Genomic DNA, 17,887 nt, shown 5'->3' on the forward strand with positions numbered 1-17,887 from the left:
ACACCCATTTTGTCTTTAGCAATCATGTTGGGAAGGTGAGTATCATACATTGCCACATAATTAGAATAAATGGTCCTTGTACTGAAGTAAGATTAAAGTAGAGGCCCATATGCTACATGTATACACCCATGGGTGTGGAGGTGTATAAGTTTATGCATATATATACATATATGTATACATATACACATATATACATTTAAACACCTATCTTTATATGTTAATTATCTACATATATACATATCTATATTTATGCCTATATATAATTTTTTTAATTTTAAAGGCTATTTTAATTAAAAAATGAAAGAAAAAATTAAATCGGTAGGTAGGTGATATTAGCATTTTCTAACACAAAAATGAAGACCATATTGCTGTTCAGAACTTGCTGACTGAGTTCTGTCCCATAATGGCCCTCTGGACAACAGAGGGACACAATGCCTTGTGCTGTGTTAGCCTCAAAATTGTTCTGTCTGAGCCCACTGTGGTCAGTCCGTCTCGTGAAGGGTCTGCCTCTTTTCCACAAACGCTCCACTTCCCCATGCATGGGGTCCCTTCTGATAACCTGTCCAAAGTCCATGAGACAAAGTCTCCCCGCCCTCACTTCTAAGGAGCAGTTTGACTCTCATGGACTCGGTTTCATTTTCTTCAACTTCGACTTGACCTTGAATATGAGCCATTGATGGTCCGCTTGCTGGTCAGCCTCTGGCCTGATTCTGACCAGGGATAGCGAGCATCTCCATCGTCTCCTCCCGCCGGTATAGTCACGTTCACACCTGTGCACTCCGTCAGCAGAGTCTGCACCTTCTCCGTGTCTTCCTTCTTCACAGACTTGAGTTTGGCCCGCAGGTCCATGGACACCTTGTGCAGGGCCCGGAGCATGGCGTCGGCGGAGACGCGGACCCGACGCAGGGACGGGCGCTTGAACTTCCCTCGGAGGTCCATCACCTTCAGCTTCAGGTCCTTAATCTGCAGGGCGCTGAGTGTCAGGCCTCGGGTCTGCAGGGAGGGAATGCGCGCTGTCAGGTACCGCTCCTTCTCAGCCTCCGGCTCCTGGTGCTCCTGTTCCCAGCACTCCTTGGCCTTGGCCAGCATCAGGCTCTTCAGCATGAGCTTGCGGGAGGCGGTGATCTTGGATTTTCTACTTCTGGCATGGTGGTGTCCGGCAGCACTATACAGCACTTGAACGTTTTGCAGAAGCCAGAGTTTACTTGGGAGGATCTAAGGTCAGTCCTATATAATTTTTATTTTCTTATTCTTTTTCTTTTCTCTTTCCTCCTGCCCCGCCATCATGTTTACCCATCATCCACCTCTCAGTAATTCCTTTCAGATGCATTTCTATTGAGCAAACATGACCAGAAACATCATCACTTTTAGATCCCTTGCTATTCCCCTGTCACTGTCACTACTGGCTCATCACTTCCCTCTCCCTGCCTTCTCCTCTCCCATGCCCATCCCAACCGGAACATTTGGTCCTGTTGCATCTCCTTGGGATTGTTTATCCTGCCTATCTTACAAGATAGACACCAGAAGAGAGAGAGAGAGAGAAGCAACAAACAAGAAAAGCCCATGAAAATAGTTCCAAGTCTAACTATTGCCCTGACCCCAAGTAGATGATTATTCCTCTGTTACACAGCAACCGGGTCCTGATAAAATCCATCAGTCCATTCTGCATTTCTTTTGGGGATGCATCTCCCAGCACCTGCTTACCTAACAGTACTTATGCCCTTTGGGTTCTCATGTCCCAGGAGTGCACCTTTTGCAATGACCCATTGCTCTTCCTGCAGTCAAGACTGGAGTGATCTAGTGTCCCAACTCAACCCCATTATACCTTTAACTTTGAGTGTGGTATCCTTGTGGATATACACTAACCATACCCTGTCACAAATCCTTCAGCAGTTTTAACAGAGTCACCTGAATAATCCTTTTAATAGCAAAAGAAATTATGAAAATCAGAGTGGAGATAAATGAGTGGAAAAAACAAAAGAACGGTGGAGAAAATTAACTCAGTAATCAATTGATTCTTTGAAAGGATTAATATAGTAGACAAACCGTTGGCAAACTTAATAAAAGATAGGAAGAACAGATGTCAATATCCAGGATGAGGGATGAAACAGGGAATTACAATGGACCCCAATGACATTAAAAGACCAAGTACACAGCACTACAAAGGACTGTACTCCAAGGAATACAACAACTTGGAAGACATGGACAAATGCCTGGGAAAACAAAGCCTCTCCAGATTATCCCATATAGATGTTAAGAACTTGAACAGAAGCATAGAAAAAGAAGAAATATATGAGGTTATCAAGGAATTTCCAACTAAAAAGAGCCCTGGCTCAAATGGCTTCGCAAGAGTATTCTACCAAGAATGCAGGCAGGAGTTGACACCAAAGCTCTCACAAGTTCTTCCAGAACATAGGAAAGGATGGCAAACTCCCAAACACATTCTAGGAAGCTAGTATAACAGCGAACATCACAATCTTGCTAGGATCTGACACAGATAGGGAACTATAGGCCAGTATCTCTAATGTACATAGATGCAAAAATCATTAACAAAATCTTGGTCAATAGAATATAAAAGTATATAAAAAGAATAATCCATCATGATCATGATCCAGTGCTGCAGGGTTGGTCTAACATTCGACAGTCCAGCAACATCATCCACCACATTGAGAAGGAAAAGGATAAGAACCACATGATACTATCAACAGATGCAGAAAAAGCATCTGACAATATTCAACACCCATTCCTAATTAAGACAGTTAAGAAGATATGACTGGTAGGAAATTAACTTAATATAATCAAATCTATATGAGATAATCCAACAGTCAACATTACAATCAATGGAGAAAAGAAGAAAACATTTCCATTAAAAAAGGGAACCACAAAAGGATGCCCCTGTCCCGACTTTTACTCAACATAACCCTGGAGGTCCTACCTATAATATAGGGCAATGGAAGGCTACCAACGGTGTACACCTGGAGAAAGAAGAAGTGAAACTATCATTATTTGCAGATGATATGATTGTATATAATGAGAACTCCAAAATTCTCCACAGTAGGATTACTGGAAGTGATAGACGAATATGGTAGAGTGGCAGGATATAAGATCAGCAAGCAGAAGTCAATTTGGATTGCTATATACAATGAATAGGATTACAGGAAAAAGAGACAAAGCATAAATTGGAATAGCTATGGAAATACCTAACAACAACAACAAATATCCATACAAGAAAACTACAGAACAAGAAACCACAAGGGATCTTCACAAATGGAAAGATGTCCCATGCTCCTTGTGGATCGACAGACTATTGTATGGATGTCAGTCTTATCCAAGGGACTATATAGGTCCAATGTAACCCCAATAAAAATAGCAGCAGCATTTTTTCAAAGAAATGGAAAAACTGACTACCAACTTGTAGTCTGGGTAGACTAGAGAAATGAAATTCGTAGACACTCATGTCTATAAGAGTTTTATATAAAAGAGCAATTGAATATTGACAACACATCCCAGGTTAGTCCAGATCAAGTCTGTAAGTCTGCTATTAGCCCCTATGTCTGATGACAATCTATAAATTCCTCTTCAGACTCATGAAACACATGCAATGACACCAAATACAGGAAGATCACAGGCCAGTGGTGGAAAGTCTTGTGGATTCAGTGGTAGTGTAAGCAGCTGGCTGGCAGGGATCTCCATGTGCCTCCTTCAGCTCCAGGACTCTAGTGTAGTTCCATGTATCTTCTCAATGGAAATGTCTCACAGGGTGTGTGTGTGTGTGTGTGTGTGTGCGTGTGTGTCCTGCTTCCAGCGAGCTATTTATCTCCTTAGGGCCTCCAAATGAGGACATCAAGCTGTGACCTGATTAACAGGCTAAACTCCCGCCCTCCATTCTTCAGTCTCAAATTGACAACAGATTATGTATCTACAACACAACTTCATAGGGAAGAAACCCAGAATTGCCAAAGAACTCCTCAAGAAGAAGAATAAAGTGGGGGATGAGAAAAGCTTGTGTTACTGGACTTTAAAAAGTATTATACAGCCACAGTTGTCAAAACAACATGGTACTGGTATAATGATAGATACTTGAACCAATGTATAACAGAAAACCCAGAAATAAAAACATCAGAATATAGATAATTGATATTTTATAACAAATGTGTAGTGAGATGGGAACTCTCATTCACAGCTGATGGTCTTGTAGATACATAAAAGCATTGTGGAAAGCGATGTGGCAATTCTTAAAACAGATGGAAATCGAGTTATGTCATGATGCAGCAATTCCACTCCTAGACATATACTCAGAAGAAATAAGAGGCAGACCACAACTAGCTATCTGTGCTCCACTGTTTACAGCTTCATAGTTCACAATTGTAAAGAATTGAAAGCAGCCTCGATTTCCATCAATAGATGAATGGATTTAAAAATTCCGGTACGCAAATACAATGGAATATTACGCATTCCTAAAAAAACAGTGACAAAATGATGAGGCACCTCATCTTGTGGAAGGAGTTGGAAGATATTATGCTGAGAGAAGTTAGCCAAGCACAAAAGGACAAGTACAACATGAGTCCACACAGGTAAGTTCAGTCAACAGAATAGGCATAATGGAAAATGTGCACATCATTCAATTCCTGAGCTGAAGACCAGAAACCCTGGCAAGAGCCAGATTAGGATATCAATCCTTATGGGTCCCATTTCATTTTTACCACTTTCATATTTTCTAAATTTATCCTTTGCACATTCCAATATCTAATCATTAGTAAATTTTTTCCAACTATTTTTTTTTCCTTCATCTTGGGTAGTGTCCCATCAGCAAGAGAAGATCCGGAAGGCTCCCCTTCCACAGGCTTTCCCACCATGGGCACTCCACTGTGAGAAAGTAGCTCCTCTTCAGTCGCATGTCCAGTGTCCACACACCCGAGGGGCCCAACCTCCGGATCTATCTTTGACAATGTTCTGCTTCCATTCAGTAGGCCTTCAGTATCTGACGATGTTGCAAAGATATAAAAAATGTTTGCAGCTACTTCCTCCTCAGAAGTGGGCAGCTGATTCCTTCGTTGTTGACTTTTCTAAGTCCGGAAGCTTCGCTCAAACCTGTTCACTTTGGGTGACCCTGCTGGCATTTGAAATGCCAGTGATGTCCTTTCCTAGGGACTGGTCTCTTCTGAGAACATTTCCAACATACGTGAGTCTTGCCACCCTCACTTGTAAGACACGTGTCTGATGGGTTGTTGTACTCTGTGGTAGCGTGTGTGTTGATTTGAAGCTATTGCGCTCCATACAAACGGACAGACAAAAAAGATGAAGAAACCACAAATCCATACACTTCATTTAATCCATGTAGCATGTGTCTGGCACTGTCTAGCAGTGGAGATATAGTGGGGAACCCCTTGTCTTAATCAAGCATACATTCTAGTATACTGTAGCAAAACAAAAATATAAAGTTAAATATGTTAAATTAGAAAATTATGTCTTAGAGAAAAGTGAAACTGTCAAAAATATGGTTAGACAATGTCAATGAGAAAGGGACATTTAAAGAAAGTGTTGGAAGGACAAAAAGAGCTATATATGATTATCTAGAGCAAGAACACTTGAATCAGTACAAATAACAAGGATAAAGTTTCTATGCTTTAAACATTCAAGGTAAAACGAAGAGGCCAAATATAATAAAGTGATAAAGGTGGGAAAGAATAATTGGTTATAAAATTAGGAAGATATGAAATTATGTTAGATCATCCAATTCTTTTGAATGAGATATAAAGTCACTGAATGTTCCAACAAAAGTGTCGCCTGTTCTGATGTGCATTCTGAAAGGATAACTTGGATATTGGGGGCTTGTACAACTCTTATCATAATCCATCTATCCATCCATTGTTTCAAGGACATTTGTGCATTTGTTGCCCTCATCATTCTCAAATCATTTTCTTTCTACTTGAGCCCTTGGTATCAGTTTCCCTTTCCCCCCCTCCCTCCTCCTCCCTCCTTCATGAACCTTTGATAATTTATAAGTTATTATTTTTTCATGTCTTACTCTGTCCTATGTCTCCCTTCACCCACTTTTCTGTTGTCCATCCCTCAGGGTTATATGTAGATCCCTATAATCAGTTCTCCCTCTCTTCCCCACCTTCCCCTTGCCTTCCTGGTATGGCTACTCTCAATATTATTCCTACGGTGTTATCTGACCTCGATTCCCTGAGTTTCCAGCTCTTATCTGTACCCATGTACATGCTCTGGTCTAGCCAGATTTGTAAGGTAGAATTGGGGACATGACAGTGTGGGGGTGGAGGGGAGAAAGCATTAAAGAACTAGAGGAACCTTGTAAGTTTCTTTTTTTTTAAACATTTTATTAGGGGCTCATATAACTCTTATCACAATCCATACATATACATACATCAATTGTATAAAGCACATCTGTACATTCTTTGCCCTAATCATTTTCTTTTTTTTTTTCCTTTTCTTTTTTTACATTTTATTAGGGGCTCATACAAATCTTATCACAATTCATACATATACATACATCAATTGTATAAAGCACATCTGCTCATTCCCTGCCCCAATCATTCTCAAAGCATTTGCTCTCCACTTAAGCCCTTTGCATCAGGTCCTCTTTTTTTTCCCCTCCCTCCCCGCTCCCCCCTCCCTCATGTGCCCTTGGTAATTTATACATTGTTATTTTGTCATATCTTGCCCTAACCGGAGTCTCCCTTCCCCCCCCTTCTCTGCCGTCCCTCTCCCAGGGAGGAGGTCACATGTGGATCCTTGTAATCAGTTCCCCATTTCCAACCCACTCACCTATACTACACCCTGACTGACTCATTTCCTCCCCACGACCCTTCTGAAAGGGGATGCCCAATTGTCTACAGATGGGCTTTGGGGACTCACTCCACAATCCTCCTCATTCACAATGATATGAATTTTTGTTCTATGATGCCTGATACCTGATCCTATTGACACATCATGATCACACAGGTTGGTATGCTCCTTCTATGTGGGCTTTGATGCTTCTGAGCTAGATGGCCACAGGTTAATCTTCAAGCCTTTAAGACCCCAGACACTATCTTTTGATGGCTATCTTTTGATAGCCAGTCACCATAAGCTTTCTTAAACACATTTGCTTATGCACCTGCTTTGTCTTCAGTGATCATGTCGGAAAGGTGAATATCATGGAATACCAGGCTAATAGAACAAAGTGTTCTTGCATTGAGGGAGTACTTGAATAGAGGCCCAATATCCATCTGCTACCTTAATACTAAACCTGTAAATATATGCACATAGATATATTTCCTCATCGTCATATATAAATATATTTACATATGTACATGTCTATCTTTAGACCTCTATAAATGCCCTTTGTCTCCTAGGTCTTTTCTGTATTTCCAGAAAGGTTGATTTTATTATCCTAAATATGTTCCTCGTATTTCCACAGTTGAGAAAGTTAACTGCGCTGGAGGCTCTGACTCATAGTGACTCTATGCATACCTGAGCAAAACACTGCCTAATACGAAGTCATCATCATAATTGTTATATTTGAGGCCATTGTTGCAGTCACCATGTCAATCCAAAATTTCAAGGGTCTTCCTCTTTGTCACTGCCCCTCTACTTTATCAGGCATGACGTCCTTTTCTAGGGACTGGTCTCTCCTGATACCATTTCCAGAGCGTGTGAGACAAAGTTTAGGCGTCTACACTACTAAGGATCATTCTGCCTGTACTTTCTCCAAAGCAGATTTATTTGTTCGTATTCAACGCCAACACCATAATTAAATTTTATCAGTTTTTCTCATGTGGTCCTAGTTCATTGTGCAGCTTTTATATGCCTATGAGGTGATTGAAAATATCAAGACTTTGGTCAGGCACACCTTGTATTCAAAATGACATCTACGCTCTTTAACACTTATTTTAAAAAATCATTTTATTGGGGCTCAAACAACTCATCACAATCCATACATATGTCTGTTGTGTAAAGCACACATACATTCGCTGCCCGCATCATTCTCAGAACACTTGCTTTCCACTTGGGCTCCTGGAATCAGCTCCCTGTTTTTTCTTTTTTTTTCCCTCCCTCCCCACTCCACCCTCCCTCATGAACCCGTAATAATTTATAAATTACTATTTTATCATATCTTACACTGCCCGCTGTCCCTTCACCCACTTTTCTCTTGTCTGTCCCCCAGGGAGGAGGTTATATGTAGATCTTTGTAATCAGTTCCCCCTTTCTACCACCACCTTTCCTCCTCCCTCCTGGTATTGCCACTCTCACCACTGGTCTCCAGGGGTTCTTTAACACTTTAAAGGTGTTTGTGCAGCTGATTTGCCTGACAATGGGCTATTTGTTTCCTGGCTGCTGTTTCCAAGAATGTTGATTATGGGTTTAACTGCTAGTTGTAGTTTAATAGAAAGTATACTAACTCTGAAATTAGACTGCATAAGAGTAAAACTTTAAAAAGTGTTCTTAGCCCAATCCTATTTGTTGTTGTTATTGTTGAAAATATACACATTTCTCTTTGTATGGCTCATTGACAAGGGTTGTTGTTAGATGCTGTACAGTCTGTTCTGACTCACAGAGAGCTATGCATATCAGCACAAAACACTGCCTGGTGCTGCAATATCATCTCAAGTGTCTCACCCACCAAATGATGGACAAAAGTTCCACTGGGCAGAGCCTTCATAGTATGCATTTTTCCCACTAGGTGAGCATAAAGCAACTTGCTCTGAGTTAAGTGCACCAAGTGGCCTCACCTGGGAAGGTTTTCTCTAGTCACATTGAATGTTTTCATAAAAGCTGTTTTGTTCTAAACTCATTTTTTCTTATGGCTAATTTAAGAGAATAGCGTGCAGCTGTGAATTTTGTTTCCTGCTCAGGAAAAATGCTGCAAAAACTTTTGCGATGTTGAACACAGCTTACAAGTACAGTGCTATGAGAAAATCTCAAGTGTACGAGTGGTTTTCTCATTTCAAAAGGTGACGTTTTGATTGAGGATAAACCTCATTCTGGACGTCTGTCAACTTCCCGAATGGATGAATATGTTGACTCGTAGTGCATTTAGAGTTTGTTCTTCCAGGTCAGACTGTTAATCAAGCTTTCTATTAAGAGCAATGGTTCTCAGCCTCTGGGTTGAACGACCCTTTCACAGGGGTCGCCCGATTCATAACAGTAGCAAAAGTATAGTTATGAAGTAACAACAAAAATAATTTTATGGTTGGGGGAGGGTCACCACATCATGGGGAACTGTACTAAAGGGTCGCGGCATTAGGATGGTCGATGACCACTGCTTTTGAGGTTCTGAAAAGATTGTATTAGAAAGTATGGCAGACAGGAATGGTTTTGCCACCAAGACAGTGCAACTGCTCATGCAGCCATCTCAGTGCACCAGTTTTGACCAAAAAACAGCATGCTCCACGCATCATACTCACCTGAGCTCACTCCGTGTGACTTCTTTTGTTTCCGTGAATGAAGGGGAACATGAACAGACAGCAATTTGACAATGTAGAAGAGGTGAAGAAAAAAACAAGGGAGGTGCTGTCAGCCATCCAAACAGATGAGTCTGAAAAACGTTTTCAAGAATGGAATCGCAGCTTTGACAAAGGCATTAAATGTAATGGAGAGTACTTTGAAGGTGATATGATTGTTTTGGACAACAATTTAAATACTGGGCTATGGGGAGGTGATCAGGATTTTTGTTTTTGTTTTGTTTTTATTGGGTACCCCCTTGTATGTTTGCACTTACTACTGCAGTCATGTGTCAATCCTTCTCATTCAGGGTCTTACCCTTTTTTTTTTGCTGTGCCTTTACTTTATGACCCATAATGTCCTTTTCCAAGGACTGGTCTCCCTTACCAACATGTCCAAGGTATGTAAGATGAAGCTTTGCCATCCTGGCTTCAAGCAGTTCTCTGGCCTTACTTCTTCCAAGACAGAGTGGTTTGTGGTTTTAGTTGTCCATGATACTTTCAGTATTCTTTAGCAGCACCACAATTAAAATGCATCAATTCTTTTAAGTCTTCTTCTTTTTTAATATCTACCTTTCACATGTACATGGGGCCATGAGAAATACTGTTGCTTGTATTAGGTTCACCTTAGTCCTCAAGATAGCATATTTATTTTTCAACACTTTAAAGAGGTCATATGCAGCAGATTCAACTAATGCAATGCATGGTTTGATTTCTTTTTGTTGTTCCTTCCATGCGTCTTAATTGAGAATTCAAGCTAGATTAAATGCTTCATAATTCAGTCTTTTATCTATTTGCCATCTTAATTGACTGGTTGAGTTATGAGGACTTTGGTTTTCCTTACAATGAGTTTTAGTCCATACTGAAGGTTGAGATTTCATCATGGGCAACCAAACCACATAATTTTATTTATTTTAAAAATCAATTTGTTGGGGGCTCATACAACCCTTATCACAATCCATCCATCCATCCGTTGTGTCAAGCACGTTTGTACATTTGTTTCCCTCATTATTCTCAAAACATTTGCTTTCTACTCGAGCCCTTAGTATGTACAAATTCTGCATGAGCGCAATGAAGTGTTCTGCAATTCCCATTCTTCTCAAGGCTGTCCATTCTTTGTTATGATGCATATAGTGGATGATAGTGGACAGTGATCACTCTTGAACTCTGCACATGTTATTTTGTTACTCTTAATTTCCAATCTCTGCCCTTTAAAGTTCTCATTTGTGTTTGAGTTATTTTGGTCCATTTTATCACATATATGTAATTGCTTAAAAGAGCACAATGCTTAAAGTGGACATTCTGTATAAAATATAAGTTGTTCAGTTTAAAACTGAGTTTGTCGGATCCAAACTAACAATGGAGTGGCGGCAGAGAAGAGTGGGAAACAGTATACAGAGATCTGTTGTTGGTGCTGTTGGGAACCATCTATTCTGAAACATGCAGATGCAAGTGGCAGAGTGAACTGCACCATCAAGTGCAGGTTGTCACCTATGAAGCCACTGGGTGAAATGAAACCACTAATCTTTGCTTTAGCAACCAAGAGCTTGGCCCTTAGGCTACCAAGGGTTCTTCAAGAGCATATTGGCATATGCTATTTAATCCTTTTTCACCTTTATGTATCTGACTCTGGTTATGAATTATAGATATGCCTTTTTATAAAATTCAAACTATCAAGATGCACTATATTGTGAATCTACAGAGTGGGTATTTGACACATTCACAATATGAAATATGTTGTTATATCATTTACCTCCTATTTCTTTTTTTTTCCTTTTTAAAAAAAATCTTTTTATTGGGGCTCATAAGGCTCTTATCACAATCTGTACATACATCAATTGAGCAAAGCACCCTTATACATTCGTTGCACTCGTCACTCTCATAATTCACCTTCCACTTGGGTTCCTGGAATCAGCTCGGTTTCCCTTTTGTTCCCCCCATCCCCCTCCCTCCCCGATCCCACCCCTGGTCCCTTGATAGTTTATAAATAATTATTATATCTTATCTTAAACTCCCCGGTGTCTCCCCTCACCCGCCTCCCCCTTGCCAATCTCCCAGAGAGGAGGTTACACATAGATCTCCGAGATCGGTTCTCCCTTTCTACATGCTCTTCCCTCCTGGTGTCGCCACTCCCACCGCTGGTGTTGAAGGGTTCGTCTGTCCTAGATTCCCTGTTCCTCCAGATCCCCACTGCACCGCTGTACATCCTCTGGTACAACCAGGTCCGCAAGGCAAGGTAGGATTGGGGTCATGATGGTTGGGAGAGGAGGAAGCGTTCAGGAACTAGAGGAAGGTTTTGAGTTTCATTGTTGTTACACTGAACCCTGTGTGGCCCATCTCCTCCTCACTACCCCTCTGGAAGGGGTGTTCAGCTGTCTACAGGTGGGCATTGGGTCTCCATCATGCACTCCCCCTCTTTCACGGTGATGTGATTCTCACCACCACCCCACATTTGTTGTTGGAGACCTGGTCTCCTCTGTCCTTCATGGTCACCTATGTTGGTGTGCTGCTTCCGTGTGGGCTCGGTTGCTTCTGGGCTAGATGGCCGCTTGTTTGCTTTCAAGCCTTTAAGTCCCCAGACGCTATATCTCTCAGTAGCCGGGCACCATCTGCCTTCTTCACCACACTTGCTTATGCACACTTTTGTCTTCAGCCATTATGTGAGGAAGGTGATCACACAATGATTGTTTTTGTTCCTTTGTATCTGCTGCATGGTCCATTCAACACCTTGTATTCGCTTAGGCCTTGTGCTTCTTCTCTGTGGGCTTTGTTGCTTCTGAGCTAGATGGCCGCTTATTTGCCTTCAAGCCTTTAAGACCCCAGACGCTATATCTTTTTTTGATAGCCGGGCACCATCAGCTTTCTTCACCACATTTGCTTACACACACTTCAGTGATCATGTCGGGAAGATGGGTATCCTGCAATGGCTGCTTAGCAGGGCGAGGTGCTATTGTATTGGGGGTACCTCCTATTTCTTTAGTAATCTGGTGGGCATTTTTTGTTGAGATGTATATTACAATTATACTTGGAAGCTTAAGATCCAAATTAAAGTATATTTGTGCTTCCAAATGCCATACTATTTTACATCTTTTATCATTAATATGTAAATCTTTCAGTGCTCCTCTATTATGATCAAATATATTTCATACTGTAGATATATTACATTTTGCTTACCCATTGATCATCTGATGGACATTTGCATTGTTTTCACTTTTGGGGTATTATGAATAATGTCATTTTGAATATTTACGCATGGATATATATTTTTATTTCTTCTTTTAGAAAGCTAAAAAAGACAATATATGATTTATTATAACTTTATATTTATCATCTTTAAAAACTTTCGAACAGTTTTCAAAATTCTGTCCCATTCATTAATTTCCTACACTCTGGACTCTGATTAGACAGATAAAGTATACTTTTCTGTCCTACCTGCCTTTTTCTTAATCTCCATTCCTTTATCTCTGTTTCTCATTCTTCATCTTTTTATTTCTTTTTAATGCCTTTGGAGCCATTACTTAAGACTTACCACCCAGTTCTCTAATATTCTTTTTAATGGTGTATAAGTTGATACTCAAATATATGCAATTGTGAGGATGGTGCAGGAAGGAACAGTGTTTCATTCTATAGTATGTAAGTCATGACTCGTATGACATGACAACATCTAGCAATATTAACAACTTGAAGTATCATTTAAAATAGAAGTTGTGTGAAAATTGTATCCTTTTACTTTATTTATTTAAATTTGCATACTAAAATAACTTAGGAAACTGGTTGTGATGACTATATCTTATGTCAACTTGAACCTGTGTGAAAGTAAGGGTAGAATCCAAGCTATCAATTAACTCACAGTCTGATGATACCTTGGTAAGGTGTGGTCTTTTTATGAGACACTGGGAGCCTCTCTCACTCTTGCTGTTTACCTTCCCAGCTTAATGGGATTTTAAAGCTGTCTCCAGGGGCAGCCCCATGTGGGACAATGACCCTGAAGGCTGTTGGTGCCATGCCATGTTCCCACCATTCTTAGACTCTGCACCCATCAGCCTGTGATCCCTACTTCCCGTATCTGCTGCATTCACCTACTTCCACGTGAACGTGAAGGGGGCTCTCGCTGGCTTTGAGCTCATGGAGCTGAGTTTAACTGTTTCGGCACTTTTTCTTTATTTCTTCCTTCCTTTCTTCCTATGATTATGTGGCTTATTAAAATGTTAAGGATATAGGTCTTTTGTTCTCATAGCCTTTTCTCAGCCATGCTTGCAGGCATGTCTCTCTCTGATCTCCCGCCTCTTATCTACAAGATCCCTTATCTTCAGTTCCGTTTCTTTTATTCCCCCAATAGTTTTATTGAGGTATAATTCACATATCATAGTTAAGTTGTATTTAAACAGAGTTGTATCTACATCACCACATTCAGATCTAGTGTGCTTCCCTCTCCCATATTCATTATTTACTCCCAAATACTCCCAAATTCCCCTCAACCTCCCTCCAATTCCCAATAAGCTATTCCACTTCAATATATCCACCCCTTATGTGTTTCATAATATATATATATATATATATATATATATATATATATATATATATATATATAGAGAGAGAGAGAGAGAGAGAGAGAGCACAAACCATGTTTGTACTTCCTTTTTCAATAAAGAAAGAAAGAAAGAAACCACTAGCAATATCAAACTAATCCAGAGAGAAAACCTCTGTAAAGCAACAAGCAAGAAACATTTAAATGTAGAACAAATCAGGATTTATTGAGAGGGAAATCAAGTGACCAGGTATCACTTTATACGATATTTCCATCTACCATACTCAAATATACATTTCTCTCTGTCTGATAACCAGGCCATTATTGTCCACTGTGGTCAGATGGGATCTGACTAAGGCTTAATCTGAATAGATACTCTGCAAATGGATTTTGGGTTCCCATTGACATCCACAGCCTTCTACAAATTGGGTGTTCAACATTTAATTTCTGATACCTTCCCTCCTTCATATTTAGATTTCGTTATTTGTTATCTTTGGATCACACAGAATGGTGTTCTTCTATGTGGACTTAGTTGATGCCGCACTTAAATGGCTGCTTGTTTAAATATAAGCCTTTAAGACCCCAGACACTATTCTTGTTGATAGTCAGGCATCATCTGCTTTCTTCACCACACATATTCCTGTAGCACCCACATCTCCAGTGATCCCTTCATGAAGGTGAGTGTTGAGCAGGGCCAAGTCATAAGAATGTAGTGTTCTTAGACTGGGGCTAGAATTATGTGTGCACCCAGAATTCATTCACTTGTTCATGGATTATGTACAACTCTGGTTCACTTTGAAGTTTAATCATCACTTTATGACAAAGAACATCAATTATCCCCTTGCAGCATAAAGTACTTCCATTGATAGTGCCATTAGTTTATCCAATGGCATGGAATTTAACATATTGTTGAGAAAAGGAAGTTATGCAGGTATAGCCAAGTTCCAAACAGCAATCTATGAATTGTTGATTTGTACAGATTTCATTTTTAAATCATTGAACTCTGCTTACATTGACTGTGGAGGTTGAGGCACGGGAACTTCTTCTAGTAACTCTTACAAGGGAAGATCCTTGGCTATCAGATTGGCACGTGCCATGTTAAATAAAGGAAGGCCCTAAAAGAGTAAATATAAGGTGTTTCTGCACCAACTGTCACTGGGTATGCACTAAGCCAGGGATGCCAACCAAGATCCAACAACGCCAATTCCACAGTCTCGGGGGCCATTATTGGTTTCTTCCCACGCTTGGGAATTTGGTCTTAAATCCAAGGATTATAGGGAATTTTGAGGTAGAGCCCAGTTCACTCAGTGAGGTTTCCATGTCATGTCGAGTCCTTCTGGAGTGGCCTATGGAGGATGACAGGTTCCCCAAAAGGACCGTGTCTGAGGTCATCATAGTATCATAGGACGTAGGACATGGTAAGTTTCACCAAGGGTTGGGCAGAAGGTAAATCATAATTTTCTAACCAGGAACATAGTGCCAGGTTTATTCTCCCTTTAGGTTTTCTAAATTTTTCCTAAGTGCTGACACCTTCTTGATATAAAATCATATGTAATTATATCTGTGTGCATATATATAATTATATATGCACACATATATATAGTTCTTTCTTATGCACTGGTTTTATTTCTCTAGACAACCCAGTCGAACCCACTAGATTGTGTGAAGAAGAATGTGGATGGTGGCATCAGAATTACAGGAATATTCAGTAACACACTGTGATATACAGATGATACAACCTTACTTGCCAGAACTGAAGACCACTTGAGGCATTTACTAATGAAGTTCAAAGATTCTCACCTTCAGTATGGAATGTGACTAAACACAAAGAAAGCAAAATTACTCAAAACTGTACTGCTGGATGTTATGCAAATGGACAGAATTCAATGAGTTCTTTCCATTTGGATCAATGGTCAATGTCCATGAAATCAAATGGCATATTACATTTCATTAATTTGCTGTAAATACTGTCTTTAGAGTTCTAAAAAGAAAAGATAACACTTTGATGACTAAGTTTTGCCTGACTCGGCATGAGTTTAATACTCATGCAGAAGTTGGACAGTGAAAAAGGAAGGCAGAATGATAGCTTCAGTTTAACTTTACTGTTGACAAAGAATATTGAATATACCATGAACTGCCTAACACAAAAAAATCAACAACAAAAATCAGCTGTAAAAAATACAATTGTGGATAGAGAGACTTTTACTTACCTATTAGAGCATGTCTGCAAGAAATGTCAGTCTCCTGTGGAAAGTGATATGATGCTACTTAATACAACTAAGAATCGAAATATCATACAATCCAGCAATATCTCCACTGATATATACCCCCCAAAAGTAAAAGAGAGAACATGAGTAGATATATATACTGTCCCATGTTCCTTGTAGCACAGTTCACAATAGCAAGAAACAAAACAGCCTAAATCCCTTTTAGATAGAAAAATGCTGGTATATGCTTTCAATGAAATACTATACATCCCTAAAAAACAGCGATGAAACTACAAAGCATCTCATGTAGTTAGGGAATGACAAATGTTGTATAAGGTCACTAGGATGAACACCAAGACAAAGGCAAGCATATATCCCCAGGTCATGTAATCTTCCAGTCTCCAAAACAACACGGTGGTGTTTCTGCCTAATGCTTATGAACTCTATGACTCTCATATTGGCACATTTTAAAAGCCACTTTGACAGAGGAGACTTCAACTCAATGGGGGTCAACTTCTCATGTTTCAAGGAAAAGGAGAAGACCAATCAGAGCTCACCATATGCCATTGTTCTAAGGTCTCCCCACATCAGCATTTTCACAAGGTCTTGTGAATCATAATGGAAATTCAAATCCAGAGGCAGGGTTTGGGGGGATATGTCTGTCTCAGGGAAGGTGATTTCACTTCTGTTGGTGGGTAAAATAGTTGGGACAACCTGCCATTGGAAAACAAGAAAGTGAACATTACTTATATAGACCTCTCAAGGGGAGAATCCACCACATCTTATCTTCTTAACTGGGCATTTTTGGCAAACCCTTGGTGACTCGGGCCACATGCTAGAGACAATTGCTACTTTAGACTTTCTCCTTTTGAGGTGCATACTATCCTTCATAGGCCACATCAGAAGAGTCCAATTTGGAAGCTATACAAGGAAGCTGGGCTTTATTTTAAATAAATCTACAGAGATTAAAGGAACGGAAATGCTCACTTGGATATAAAACTAGAGTGCTCTAGTGTGAGACATAGATGATTATTATTTCAGGGTTATGGATTTGGAAGCTATTGAATTTTTGTTCAAGTCTCTTCCTTTTCTAGGTGCCCAATAAATGGCAACTCAATACTTCCATATATTTTGTATTTTCATATGTTCTTTCCCTTTTTTATGACATGTCTTATTCCAGCAGGCATAGTTATGCCCTTGTTAATGAAAGATAACTTCACTTTTGCTCCGTCCCCAGCCCTCATTGTGTAAATGGTGCCCAGTCATTTAAGTTTTGAATCTGTACATGTCAACAATCCATGTATTTTACCTACAATGCTGTCCTGTACATGACCACTTTCCTTTTCTCTGCAGTGCGTTCGATTTTATACTATTGGCTAAATTAGGGATACTATCAATAGAATTACCATATACTTCATGTGAATAATTTATAATGTTCTCAAATAAAAAGATAATGATGTTTCTAAAGTGAGCCAGGGACACATATACAGCATAGATAAATCAATAGATTTTGAGCTCCCACTTAATTGTAACCCTCCTCTAAGAATATTAGAGCTTGTGACATGGCCCCACTCAATACTTGCCTTCATAGAGAGATCTCTGGAGATATGGGTGCTAGAGCAGTGTGGAGATGAAGTCAAATGGTGTCTGGCTATCAGAGAGAATTTTACAGGCTTTTCTTAAAGGCTCTTCTTCAAACAAACAGT

At 39.9% G+C, this 17,887-nt stretch overlaps 1 pseudogene; it reads right to left on the reverse strand.

Annotated features, from left to right (window-relative positions):
- Positions 1-642: 642 nt before the first annotated feature.
- On the reverse strand, positions 643-12,921 carry LOC142461040 (troponin I, slow skeletal muscle pseudogene; annotated as a pseudogene).
- Between the last annotated feature and the right edge of the window lie 4,966 nt (positions 12,922-17,887).

The sequence above is a fragment of the Tenrec ecaudatus genome, chromosome 11, assembly GCF_050624435.1.
Source record: "Tenrec ecaudatus isolate mTenEca1 chromosome 11, mTenEca1.hap1, whole genome shotgun sequence".
NCBI classification, from domain to species: Eukaryota; Metazoa; Chordata; class Mammalia; order Afrosoricida; family Tenrecidae; genus Tenrec; species Tenrec ecaudatus.